General features: G+C 40.4%; 1 protein-coding gene across 2 annotated transcripts in view; it reads right to left on the bottom strand.

Annotated features, from left to right (window-relative positions):
- The window catches only part of LOC116840320, a 99,451-nt gene that overhangs the window by 31,361 nt on the left and 54,609 nt on the right, over positions 1 to 13,481 (bottom strand). The window contains exon 1 of one of the 2 annotated variants that reach the window (XM_032806890.1): positions 2,365 to 2,874. The exons of the other annotated variant lie outside the window; for it this stretch is intronic. The gene's annotated coding sequence lies outside the window, so the exon portion shown is untranslated. Of the gene's footprint in view, positions 1 to 2,364; positions 2,875 to 13,481 lie in introns of those variants that run through there. 2 annotated transcript variants of the gene reach the window in all.

Raw genomic sequence — 13,481 nt, 5'->3', positions numbered from 1 at the left:
ATTATACATTTCATATGGTAATTTGTGAGCATCTAGAAAGAAAATCAAAGTTCTCATTCGTACCTTATTTAAGCCATGTACCGCAAGTGAATTGGATATACAGCAGCAAAAAAACGCGAAGAGCCAGCATCTTACGAAATGTACTGTGCTAGAGATTGCGATTTTCGAAATTGTTTAACTGCTGACCTGCAGAAACCTATATGTCTGCACAACAAGCACTCGACACGAAGACGCGTGACGAGTCGTAACAAGCGTGACAGTCCAATTGGACGTGCGCGTGCACTCCTTAGCGTCATATAATCATATTTTGAGATGCACACGGGATATTCCGACTGTGTATACCACGACAGATGAATACGATATATAAACGGTGATAAACAGATGAATATACAATACGAAGTGTTACGCAATTTCTCTGATTTTATTTAACGTGTAGAATATGTTTGTAAAGATAGAATGAGAAGAAATGATTACTTGTCAGATATTTCGATTTTATCAGGTAGTTATAAATATCAGGCAGAATTGAATGCAATTAAATAATTATGTAATCGATATAGATGTAATTAAATAATAATTCTCGGCAAATTACTAATGAGCTCTTCATAGCGAAGGTCATACTAACATCACTCCAATGATATCATCCATCTGGGAAGAATCAACGACGGCCGACAGGTGGGGGTCAAATGACCGCGAGAAGAATCACAAGAAAAACGTAATTGCGTCAATATCAGAGGAAATTACGCTGTGGAAATTACATTTTTTCACGTCCAACTGATTTGATGACTCTGACCGTTGACATGAGGCGTATCCATTGAATACAGTTAACTTCGCTGTTACTCGCACGGGGAAAGAACTTTATTACCAGACCCCGAAGTGAATTTCGCGGAAGATGAGATGATTACGGTGTGGTCGGAAATTTTATGAAGATCCACCACAGACCGAAACAAAGACAGTCGGCACCCGCGGTGCGACCCCAACTGCCAACAAGATTGTGTTATTTCACTTTCAGTTATTTCGTTCTAATTTTAGAAAAAACGCGTTTCTTCCACTGAGACCGGAAATATTGCTTCACGGAAAGCGGAATGAGGCACGGCAAGAATTCTATCTCATTTTGTCGCTAGCAGAGGAGCGTTTCATGAGCAAACACAGGAATGAACAGAGAAGCTCGTATCAGTATCTTTCTTTGTATAAGATCGATCAAGATAATTTTAACTAGCTAGGTCAATGCTTTACTATTGAAATAAAGCCCATACAAAGAAAAATATATACCACACTCAAGCAAACATTACTTATAATACTTCAAATATTTCATAAGTTTATGCATTCACAGATATATCAGGTAATAAGTCATATATCAGGTCATAAGTTATAAGGGTCAAAATACATTCTGCTTTTATTTAAAAAATATATTTTAATTTTATTTATTCAAAATATATTTTGAATTCTAGTAAGTTTTACAGTTTAATCAAAAATATTAAATTGAAACAAAATGTTGTAAAATGATTTACTTATCACATAGAATCGTATAAACTCTTTTTTCTGATAAAATTTTATAATATTCTTGTAAAGAGCATAATATTCTTTGTTGAAGACAGCCGTCACATTTAAAAGAGGAAAAGTAAACTACTTTTCTTGGCGGTAGAATGATATTTTTTTGTGTGCACGTAACACACAGTCCATACAGCTTACAGATAAAATACTCTTTCTGCGTCTCTCTCTTTCTCTTTCTCTCCCTCTCTCTCTCTCTCTCTCTCTCTCTCTCTCTCTCTCTCTCTCTCTCTCTCTCTCTATGTGTATGTGTCATGCCGGCGCATTCTTGAGAACAATTTTGCACGAAACATCTCAACATTCGGTCGTAAAATATTGCTCGGAATTGACGCGTCACTTTATAATTCCGCGACAGAAAGGTGCGCTTTGCTTATTGAACTGTGGTCTTTCGCGGCTCGATAGGAACTTCACGGGACACCCCATGCGTACGACAAGTATTGCAATAACGGGACATGTGTGCCGCGATTCCCTACGACACCCAAATTCCCACGACTTCGTCACGTACGATCTTACGTCACGAAAGTAATTCATTGACTCGCTGACACACAAGGGGTTCGTACACGCACGCACGCACCACGCACGTATCCATCCACGCGCACACCCGCAATTCGCGCAAAAGTGCAAAACAGAAGACAAATAAACGTCTCCCGGCGAGTCTAAAAGCCACAACCTGATCGTTTGCCGGTACTCCCACCCGCACCTCCCACACGTGCTCTCTCTCTCTCTCTCTCTCTCTCTCTCTCTGTCTTTCTCTCCATCTTTCTTCCTCTCGCTCTTGAAAGAAAAAAAAGAAACATAAAAAGAAGGGAATCTTACCTCCCGTAACAGTATCCTTGCCGGTATATTCCGTGCTCCTAGGAATGCGATCGCGGTAACCCGCCCTCGCACGACTTCCGCTTAGTCGCGATCGGCGACGATCGGCGGAAGCGGCCGATGAAGCGGGACGAGAAAAGAGAAGAATTTCCGCGCTCGGGGCAACGTTCGTGGATCCGATTGTTCGTGGCGCAGACAGCAACCGATTTTTCGCGCTGCTATTTAAAGATCGTTCGAGTCACTCGCGGGCGGGTCGAGGTCGATCGCGAGGTTGGCCCGCGAAAAAGAGCTGCCCCTGAAATTGAATGACACGCGCGCGCGCGCGCGAGACCACGAGATCGCGATCACTCGCGGTAGTCGATCGCGGGACTGGGTTGATTTCGCGGCGGGATCGAAGCCGCGTGGTGTGATACGATCTATCGCAGCCTGAGGCCGAGTTAGGACTGTGGACTCTGACAGACCGCGACTCCGCTCTCTCGTTCGCGGCCAGGCCTACCAACACCGACACTCCGCCGTTCTCTTGGTGCCGGCGACGCGACAACGACCCCACCACCGAAGGCTCCTTGATGCACGCCTGGTAGCGCGAGCTGATGTGGTAGGATCGCCACGCCGAGCCGCGTCGAGCTGAGCTGAGCCGCGAGCGAGCCACGCCGGTCGCTCTTTTCTTCTTCTTCTTGTTCTTCTTCTTCTTCTAAGGAGAACCACTCGGTGGCTGTGTGTCTCTCGTGACTCAATCATCAGGGCAAGTGTGGGTATACGCGCGTTGCGCGCGACCGTGGTGGTTGCGGCCGTGTGGTTGTGCCAGGTGGCACGGGTAGCATACTTATAGCCGTAAGGCACTTATGGCCAGTGCCTTCGGCATCGGTAAACATTATCCCCCACGCGGCCGTCGAGCGAAAGTCCAGTGGATGTTTATTGGATAAAACAAACGTATCTACAGCATCCACGGAGCTTCTGCCGGCGCCTATTGCCGCGCGAACGGTCTCGATCAGTGTCGCAAGTGAAGAGACAAAAACGTGGCTCTCTTATAAATAGAGTTTCTGTAAACATCGATCTGGAGTTAATTATATGGAAAAGAAGTTAGACAGCAAGAATCTGTGTGTTGTAGCTAAATTTCGCAACATATGTATAAAAGTGCTCTCTTAAGGTGAATTAGGAAAAATCTTTTTGATTGAGTCAGTAAAAAGAAAGATTGAAAAGAGTATTTCACCAACAAGTGAATAATTCACTGATTTTCAATAGAAACTATTCCCATTTCACTGCCCCATTTTATATCTCTGATTTTAATTAATGGAAGTAATATTTAACTACAAAATCTATAATATACAAATTTGTTGTACGTTGCGCCAAATTCAACTTCCTGCATTTGTGACGATGAAATTAATGGCTTCGATGTAATTTGCATGCATGACACTGTCTGTAATTGCAAACTATATCAATGACAAGAACAGGCGCCACTATTAATTTATTCTTTCAGCGAGATTTTCTGATTGTAGTACTATACTTATAACTAAGCCATCAGCTATAAATATAGCATTTCAGTGAAAAATACACTGATTGTACTTTAGAGAGCATATGCCAGTAAACATATGTTCAGCTATGAAACTAATGTAATGGCAAAAGTTGCAATAGTAAATTTTTAATTACAGCGATAAGTATATGTTCAACAAACTATGATTAGCCGCAGCAGTGAAATCTTCTTCCTTTTTCCATGTAGCTTCCACTTTCTTCACCTCGTTCTCTTCATCGTCAAAAAGAAGCATAGGACTAAACTTGCGTTTACACAGTTGAGTGCTAAATATCGTGTAAACGTTAGATCAAGATTGTAAACGCTACATTGAGGGAAAATATATCTAAGAAATAAAAAAATACTTACATGATTAGGTACTAATTACATATTTACATACTAATATTTTTACATTGAGAAATAAATTTCTTTCAAATGAGAAAATATATATTTTCCTAAAACACTGTTGCACTTTTCATAAAATTAATTGTTCATCTTATTTGAACAAAAAAATATAGATTTAACTAAATGCATTATTAATCGTATCCATCAAATAAATATTTCTTATTTTTTAAATATTGAATAAATACTTTTTTATTCTTCAGATATTTTTTCTTTCAGTACATGGATATCGACGATTAACGATTAACTATTTTTATCAAAGCGATCAAAGTGACAGCTTCTTGAAGAAATACGTAATGCAAAGAAAAAACTGTTTATTTACTTTTTTTAGATTTATTCAGTGCGTTAATTAAAAACATAAAATTTACCGTTATAAATTTTTTAATTCTCATAAAAAATTTTTTACCGTTATAAATTTTTTAATTTTCATCAAAAATTCTAAAGCCGTTATTTTTACTGTCTTAGTAGTTTACTATTAAGTATCTCTTAAAGCTCGCTTCTCTCTTTGAATGTCATCAGCGACAACGATGTGAAAGGCATGGATACTTAAAAAAAAGGTATCAAGTATCAAGGCAGATATCAAGGTAACATCTATGTATATAACGTTCTCGAATCTAATACGATAATTGGTTGTTCCGCAAATGACAAAATAAGCACAGTAATTGGCGCAATTTCGTGTATATAACAAGACAGTTACGGAAAGTCGGCAGAAGTGGAACATGTGTTTAAAGGAATTTAATTAACGTCGGCGTAATTATAAGCATTATAAATTTTACGGCTTCATAGATGTAAATCTCCTACTTTATACATTCAGATTATTACTCTCGGAAATGTGGTTAGCATATTAACACGATGTTGACCGCGATTAATCTTGACATGTACGGCAGAGCATATAGTGCGATAAGTAGTATGCTATTAATTCAACTGCCTTGTCAAACTAATCTATAATCCGATATCATATCGTTAATGTGTCGGGCTAAGAATCATCCCAACTAGTGATATAAATCCTATCGTTTAGACTTTACACACCTACTTTCCGAGAATCTTATGCCCGCTCGTGAGTCACCATGGCGCATTGGACAGATAGAAAAGCGCAACGGAACATGATTTAACAAAATACGGACCAGGATTGGCCTGATTCTTTCACGTAATGCGTCGAGGCTCTGGGAAAAGGCACGATCGGTTTCGCAAATTTGTTACTACTATCCGGAACTGAGTCGATTGCGATCGACGCGGTGTCCGTGACAATTCAACCGTTTCTTCATTGCCGACTACTTTTTACTTCGTGCCTTCATGAACAATGCCTTGACATCAGAAGAAGATTCCAATGAAGAAAACGGCACAAAGATCACCATGGAAGTCACCGATTTAGTACTAAGTACCAAAACAGTCAAAATAAATCGTTCAAAATTAAAACGAACTAGGTAGATAACTGTAAGAATTAGGTAGATAACCATAACGAACTAGGTAATTAACTGTAAGAAGATAAATAATAAAAGAAGAAAGTATGATGCGTCATATTCATATCACGTCACGTCATATACATAGCGGCTCGACAGTGCGTTATAGCGGAATCATAATTCTACACGTTTCGTCGACTGCATTTTTTTGGCGTCGCGGATTCTTGAAATCCTGATGAATCTTTCAATAAATCGACATAACTAATGAAAGATTAAAGTCTCGCGGAAATTGCGTGCCATCCTTTCTGCCAGTCCGAAGAAACGCCCGCTACCAGGAAGCCGATTAACACAAAAATGCCGATAAGTGTCGCGGAAATGAATCAGGTTTGAATTATCTGCGAGGTGAACGTCTCACGGAAACATTTAGATAATTCCCAGGAACATTGCGCGAAGTAATCGCGCCAAAAGCAAGCATCCTGTCTGGAGGATCACTCATTACGCGCGTCCACCAATCGAAGGCACTCATGGTCGCGCGGATCTTTCATTCGATGACTATATAACGAGTCCGTTAGGAGAGCCGATGGCACTAACTGTCGTGCCGTCGAGAAATGTCCTCGAAGAAAATGGGGATTCCGATTCGCGTTGTGCAATCGGCAGGAAGTGGGCGTTATACATTTGACAAGGAAAAATGCTAATACGTATGTTAATAAGCGCGCAATGCAAACAGAAACGAATCGACGGCCACAGAAACTTGACTTCCCGTATGCTCAAGGAACACGCATCGCGCCCGCACCCATGCGCGTACAAGCGAGTTCTTCCCTGCTCATTGCTAATTACATAACGAAAACAAGCAGGCATACTCATGGAAGGAACAAAGTATATACGAGTGAATTAAGGAAGTTGTATCGTTAGGTGCCGTATTTTCAGTGGCGTCTCAGAGGAGCCACTCAGAAATTTATCATTTATCAAACAAAATTGCGTTTTTATGCATTCTTATTTTGTTATCTAAGTATCACTGTTAATTTGGAAAACGAAATTGAGATAAATATGTACATATACAATTTTAGAAATTTGGAAAAACTAATATTTTTTATTCTGATGAGTGCTTTATTTATGCATCTGTTCATCTAGTAGAAATCAATTTGTTTAATATAGTTGATAAAAAGAAGTATATAAGTATTTAAATGTGTGTACACAAATATATTTTGAATATTATTATAAATTATATTTCTATTTTTGTTACTGTATCTTGAAAACAAAATATTGAATAATTCTGAAATTTGTTTATAATATTAGTCTTTTTAAAACAGTTTCTTATTAAAAACTTATATGTAATTTAGCAAATATTTAAAAATAGAAATAAAAAATAATACGCTAGTTTTGGAGGACTTGTATTAAAAGTATTGAGTTTAGTTGCAAATATCTTAGCTCTCTTTCTTAAATGATCAACCTTTTTTCCAATCGCAATAACAGTTATACCATGTACAATGTGTGAGTTTCAACAAATCTTCACGAAACTCGTTTCACGACACGACTACTTTAAACGTGTGAGAAGTTAAAAATTATAAGATATGTGTATAGGATAAAAGTGTGTAGGATAAAATCGATGCATAAGAAGATAAAAATTATTAACAAAGCTATCTTCTGTTGCACGGACGCTTCCTGGTGCATTCGATATCCTTGCAGAAGAAATGAACATGCACTCATGAGATCCTGGTGCATCAACGTGTGACAAATTATCAGTTCGTTGAAGAAGAGCTGAGGCATTCATTGCCTACACGCTATACGTTTATCGACGATTTTCAGATTGCTGTCATACGATACGCATTATCGGTTCACTCCCGTTTGAATGACAACATACAGATTAGAATATGCACTCACGATGCACTCACGATGCACTCACGAGGGTCGCCTTGGAACGTCCCATTGGAGAACTCCGTCTCTCTCGCGCGGCGCAGACCGATGCAACTTGTGGAGGGGCTCGTCTCCTCAATCACACGTACCGCAATGAGTCAGTCACACCCGTCGTATATTTTCTGACCCAGAAAAAGATGCTGAGGTGCGCGAGAGAAAGAGGGAGGAAGCGAGTGGAGTCGACAGCTGAACGCCCGACGAGATTATTGCCGACGACGTACACGTAGCCATTACAGATCGACGATTAGGGCTGTATTGCGCGTTAAAGGTCGTTGGAGCCATTAAGAAAATACTGCCGCTTGATCCAGCGTGGTCGATCACTTTTTCGGTTTAAGGAGAACGTGATGTGCGTGAAGTGTTAAGGATGATCTTAGTTAGAATATAAACGGAAAAGGTTTCAATCAGTTTAACCGTACAAATTCAGTGACAAGAAATAATATGTCTGTTACTGCGATCGAAAACATTCAGCTATATTAAGTTTCCCAGGCAACGGAAAAGTCGATTACATCAACAGAGTTACTTTTCGATTATATCATTGAGATGAAGGACAAAACAACAAAAACGAATGTTTCGCTTGGAAAGAATCTGATAGATTTTGGTCCGTTTGACTTCTGTTGCGCTGTGATCGCGACAAAAAGCATAATCAATCTGACCTCCGCGCTGCAATCGATGTGATTGACTGCCTAAACATCCTAACTGTCAATCATGCTTCCTTAGTGGTAACGTTGGCCTGAACTCACGAGTGGAAATGCGTCTTTAGGGACGCGTTTATGAGTCGAGACCGGTTATCTCAATGGGCATGTTTAGAGTATCGCTCAATTGTGATCGTCCAGTCGCTTTTTGCGACGGGACATTATGAAACGTCAGTGATTAGGGTCAGATTGCACGTCACACGTCGTTGAACCAACATTACGTTACGTCAGATGCTTCAAATTTCTTCAAACATACGTACGCAGCGTTTTATCAACGAACTTATGAAAGCCCGGCCACATCAGCGACATTCTGTCTCGATTATTCGCATTGCAAATTGCTGAGATTTACGGCAATATGCAGCACCGTCATTTCTCGCCGTGAAATAACCTCGGTTGCTTAAAGTTCGAATTGATCGAGTGTACTCCCAAAATTTCTTGAGGTGGAATTCCGCTCGAAACGAATGGAAAGTGGCAGTACTTTGAACTAAACAATAATGAAGATATTACTCAAAATCGTAAAAGATCAAGCTTAGGGTTTTGACTCCACGTGAACGAATACTTTAATCAAATGAATACATTCTTGTGACGATGAAGCACATCAGACTCGCTTTTCCATTTCAAGTGGAAATATTCACACAACGATTCAAAATGGAAAATTCACTCTATATGAGCGAAAAATCATCGTAAATCGAGTAACTCGTTGGTGATGCTACTTTTCGAGTGAGATCTCAGTCTGAGAAATTCGGAGAGCATGATAACATACGTCATACAGAAAACACAATCGCGTCGAGATGCGATCGAGACGTCGCAATAGCGCCAAGATCGATGCCAGAAAGTGCGACTTTGAGTTCACTGCGGACTTTAAACGCCGCGCACGACAATCGAACAATTAATCTATCTACGCTCTAGTCGACTATCATTGGCAACGAGAGCAAAACACAGAGAGACCTCGAATTCGAGGAATGTAATTATAGAGGTAACACGCATTGCGACTCAATCTGTCGTGCCTTGTACGCGGCTCTGTGCAGATGAGATTTATAATCACGAGTATCCTCGTTAGTCACGGATCACCGCGAGGGTTACTCGCTCGCAATCGTTCGTGCTAATATCGCGCGTGCACGCGCGCGCGATAATGAGCTACGCAGGTGCGCACTACTCGCGCGCGACTATATACTTTTTCTTCTTTTCGTACCTTTTTCTTCTTACATTTCTTTTACTTCTCATTCAAGATCGTTGCTCAATAGCGACACGAGTGGTACGACTAATGGACAACTCGCGCTAGTAAATAGCCATGGCGGTGTCTCCTTCCTTAAGCGCCCGTTCAACCAGATTCCATTTTCCATGGAAATCGAAGCCGACAGAGGCCGCGATCGACTGTGCGATCGATGATCCTCGTCCGTGATGTTGCAGCCGAGCGACACTTCGTTGCCTCCACTTCATGATCAGATTCCGACGAAGCGAGCGCGTTTCGATCTCGCCTCAGTTGACGGTGCAAAGGTCGTCGGTGTGGAGACACCTTTAGCTACTGTCTTAGAGAGGGACAGGAGCCACTTAGAGGTAGAGCCGCAGTAACTCTATAACATAAGCGTGCCAGTTGGTGGCAAATTTGCGGATGCGTGCAATTGGCATTGCCTATGCCGTGCGCGCGTCCACCTATATATTGGCAGTGGCCGGCCGGCGGGCCAATCGGCAGCTATGAAGCAGTTAACTTAATATAGACGCACTCGGAATGTGTGCCATCGACGACCTCGAGGCCTTCCCTAGGTCAGTGCTAATTCTCGAGTGCGGACCACCTCTTCCAAATTTCCGGTCGGCCTTGAAGGTATCCTCAAGGATACCGTCGTCGATCCTACCAATTTCGCACGTCCGCTCGCGTCCGTTCTAATCGGACAATGAAAGTGTTATGAGACAACACGGATGCAGACGTCACTTAAGTGTGCATTCGCATACTTTCGCTAATCGCTTCAAAACGACTCGAACACTTTCCCGTCAATCTAGTTTAGAACGCAGCCGATGGTCCAATGAAAGAACTTATTCTCGATTAATTCTCAGAAGTTATCTTAATTAAATGACGGGAGATAAGACTCTCTGATCCAAATAAAAAGAAACATTTATCCGAAAGTGGATCGCAGTTCGTGCAACTGAATAAGGACCCTAGATGAGAATTGGTGACGTGAAATGATGTCTCTGTCAGCGCGATTGAAAATATTTGTCTGAACATTCAGCTTTTACAACTCAATTGAGATAACTGAGAACAATCGATTGGGTGGAAACCTCCTACAGGAACCTTTCTGTTCTTATAACCGAGTCTTTTATCTGATCCTTATTCCTATCAGGTGCAGTCAAGGATATCGTCGTCGATTCTATCAGTCTCGCACGTCCGTTCGCGCGTTCTAATCAGATAATGAAAGTGCTATAAGACAATACAGATATCGGGAATCGGGACTGTCGAAAGTGACACGTACCATTTAAGTGCATGCGCATACATTAGGCAACGGAATTCAATTTCATTAACCAGCTGTGTTTTTTTCTGTGTAACAATGAGCAATAAGAGGCAAATTAAGTTCTCTCACTGGCCCATCAGCTGCGTAACTAAACTGTATCGAAGAAGAATGCTTGAACCGTTTTGAAAACATGCATACATTTAATGAGACTCTCAAATACATCCCCTCGATACACACTATTTTTGCTCGTGTGCCTCATAATTGTTGCGTGCCGGAAATAAACGACAGCGCGAATTCGACTTTGAAAGGAACGTTAGCTCAAGATTAATCACATCTCAGCGAACTTAGCGGTCTGCTGAAGTTGAATCCACCAAAAATGCCCTCACGGAATGAACGACACGCCTCGAAACAAACCCAGGCATAACAGCTGACAATAACAAGCCATAGGCTCAAACCAAGAGGAAGAAGAAGAGAGAAGATTAATTGCTCAGTGTCTTAAGCTTATTATCGCAAGTACGGTTATGCAGATTTACCGTCGCTCCTCGATAAACGCACACGCAACGATCAGTTACAGCGCTTTCACTGCGCCGTACAGGTCTGCTGTGTCCAATTTACAATGTACATACGTGAAGTGCGATAACCGATATCCGCTACAGCGCAACAGCCGTGATGTTATCAATAAGAGAACGCTGCAAAGAATGCCAATGGTATCGGCAGAAATAATTTTGGATCGATAAAAATTACTATCTCCGTCGGGGCAACACGCACTCGCGCATGCAGTACATCACATTAGACACAAAAGCTGGTTCTGCAAAAAAAGTTTCGTTCACCGCCAGATACCACCAGACAGCATAGATCATATCATTGCGCTGAATACGAACAAACTGAGAATGTTTTCCGCTGTAGCGTCATGTAGTGTGTGAAACGCGTTGTTTTGCCTGCAACGTATGCAGGCATTTCGCATTTGCATTTCTTGCTGCAAAATGACGGTGCAAGAATGTTGATGTTGCTAATGCAGCAAACTTATGCATACGCGGAAAACATTTTATGCATAAAATGTAAACGTAAACGTGTTACTTTATCTTTTTGTTATACTTGTTGGTATTAACTTAAAAGACTATTCCAAAAAAAAACTTTCTCTCTCTCTCTCTCTCTCTCTCTCTCTCTCTCTCTCTGCTTCTCTCTCTTAAATAGTATTAATATAACATTTAAAATATTATACTAATTTACGTTCTATTATAAAATACACATGAAATCGCCTTGGTTTGGAAATATAGACAGTGCGATTACATATTTATAAATCAAATGGCGTAGTGTAAGGCATAGCTAACAGAAAATCCGAGTTCAAGTCCAGCCAGAGTGTGGTAATAAATTTCAAATAAAATATAAGTGATATCGATTAAATGACACATAGTCGAGAAAATTTCAAGCAAAATAATCGACAACATTTTAAGTAAGAATAATATAATAAAAAAAAGTACGAAATAAGATTCTAATTAAAATGAACGAAAGGATATGTTACCTGATATTAAATACTTTTTATTATTTGTAGAGAATATTTTACATTCAGTAAATGATTTATTCAATATAAAAATACATTTTCTTTAAATAAGTAAATTAATGGTTTCTTAAAAAAAAAAATACGTTCACTGTTATATGTAAATTCGAACGATGTGCTAAAATTTAAAAGAAAATTTCCTTTGCTTCTAATAAAGTTTCTTCAGTGCAATAGACTACGTAACGCGAAAAGTGCTGTCAAACGCTGCTCTGCCAAAGGCAAGTGCTACAGATAGATAAAAGTTTACACCGATTGCTCGAAGTGCTCGCAAAATCACTGTGACGCCCAATGTCTAACGACAAGCAGTCGCAATCTCGGCGCATAGCCCGGCAATGAATGTGCGACGAATGTCGCGATCGTGTAACATTTTCGTTAAGTTCATTTAGGTTAGGTTGGGTTCATTCCGCCGTGAAAACACTAGGCTCTTTATGTCGCCGGACTGAAAGACAACATGGACCTAATTAATCGCATGCGTGGCCCCCAGAGCGCTCGATACGAAAGCACTCAAACGTGTAAGGTCTTCCAGTATGAAAAAGAACGATAAAACTTTGACACTCGGCTTTCTGTCACCGATTAGCACTATCGTCGTTTTGTTACGTAACGTGTTATTGCGGATTCATAAAGAAACGTAAAGGGGAAAAATCAAATCAGACAGTGTACGACATTTGGAAATAATAACCGTACATTCGGTATACTCAGAAGAAACAATATGACAGTTGACATGATAGACACAAAACAAATCCATCGTACAATGTTTTAATGACTCGACCATTGGCTCAACCATTGCGACGTTGTTATTGAATGAAGAAGATTTATTCCAGCCACGGCGCGCTGTTGACCAATTCTATTGACTCAACAGCATTTTTTTCCATATACTTCGCAATGTGTATAATTAGTGTAGTTTCCACTGAAATACTTTTAATTGGGGATTCAGTTATAAGTATAACATTGCGATCAGTAAAATCTCGCTAAAAAGGTCAGTTAATAGTATCGACCGATCCCATTACTCATGTATTTCCCAAACACAGACAGCGTGATCAAGCGCAAAAGCACGGAAGTCATTAATTTTATTGCCAAACACGCGGAGTTGGATATTTAGTACAGTTTGTAACGAATTCGGGTACTATACAGATTTAGCAGTGAAATTTCACTTTCAAAATCAGTGAGAGAGAGAGAGAGAGAGAGAGAGAGAGAGAGAGAGAG

The sequence above is a fragment of the Odontomachus brunneus genome, unplaced genomic scaffold (genome assembly GCF_010583005.1).
Source record: "Odontomachus brunneus isolate Ranch 3 - 2012 unplaced genomic scaffold, Obru_v1 Obru_scaffold_009, whole genome shotgun sequence".
Taxonomy (NCBI): domain Eukaryota; kingdom Metazoa; phylum Arthropoda; class Insecta; order Hymenoptera; family Formicidae; genus Odontomachus; species Odontomachus brunneus.
The sequence above is the reverse complement of the archived record's forward strand: the minus strand, read 5'-3'. Positions and strand labels throughout refer to the sequence as shown.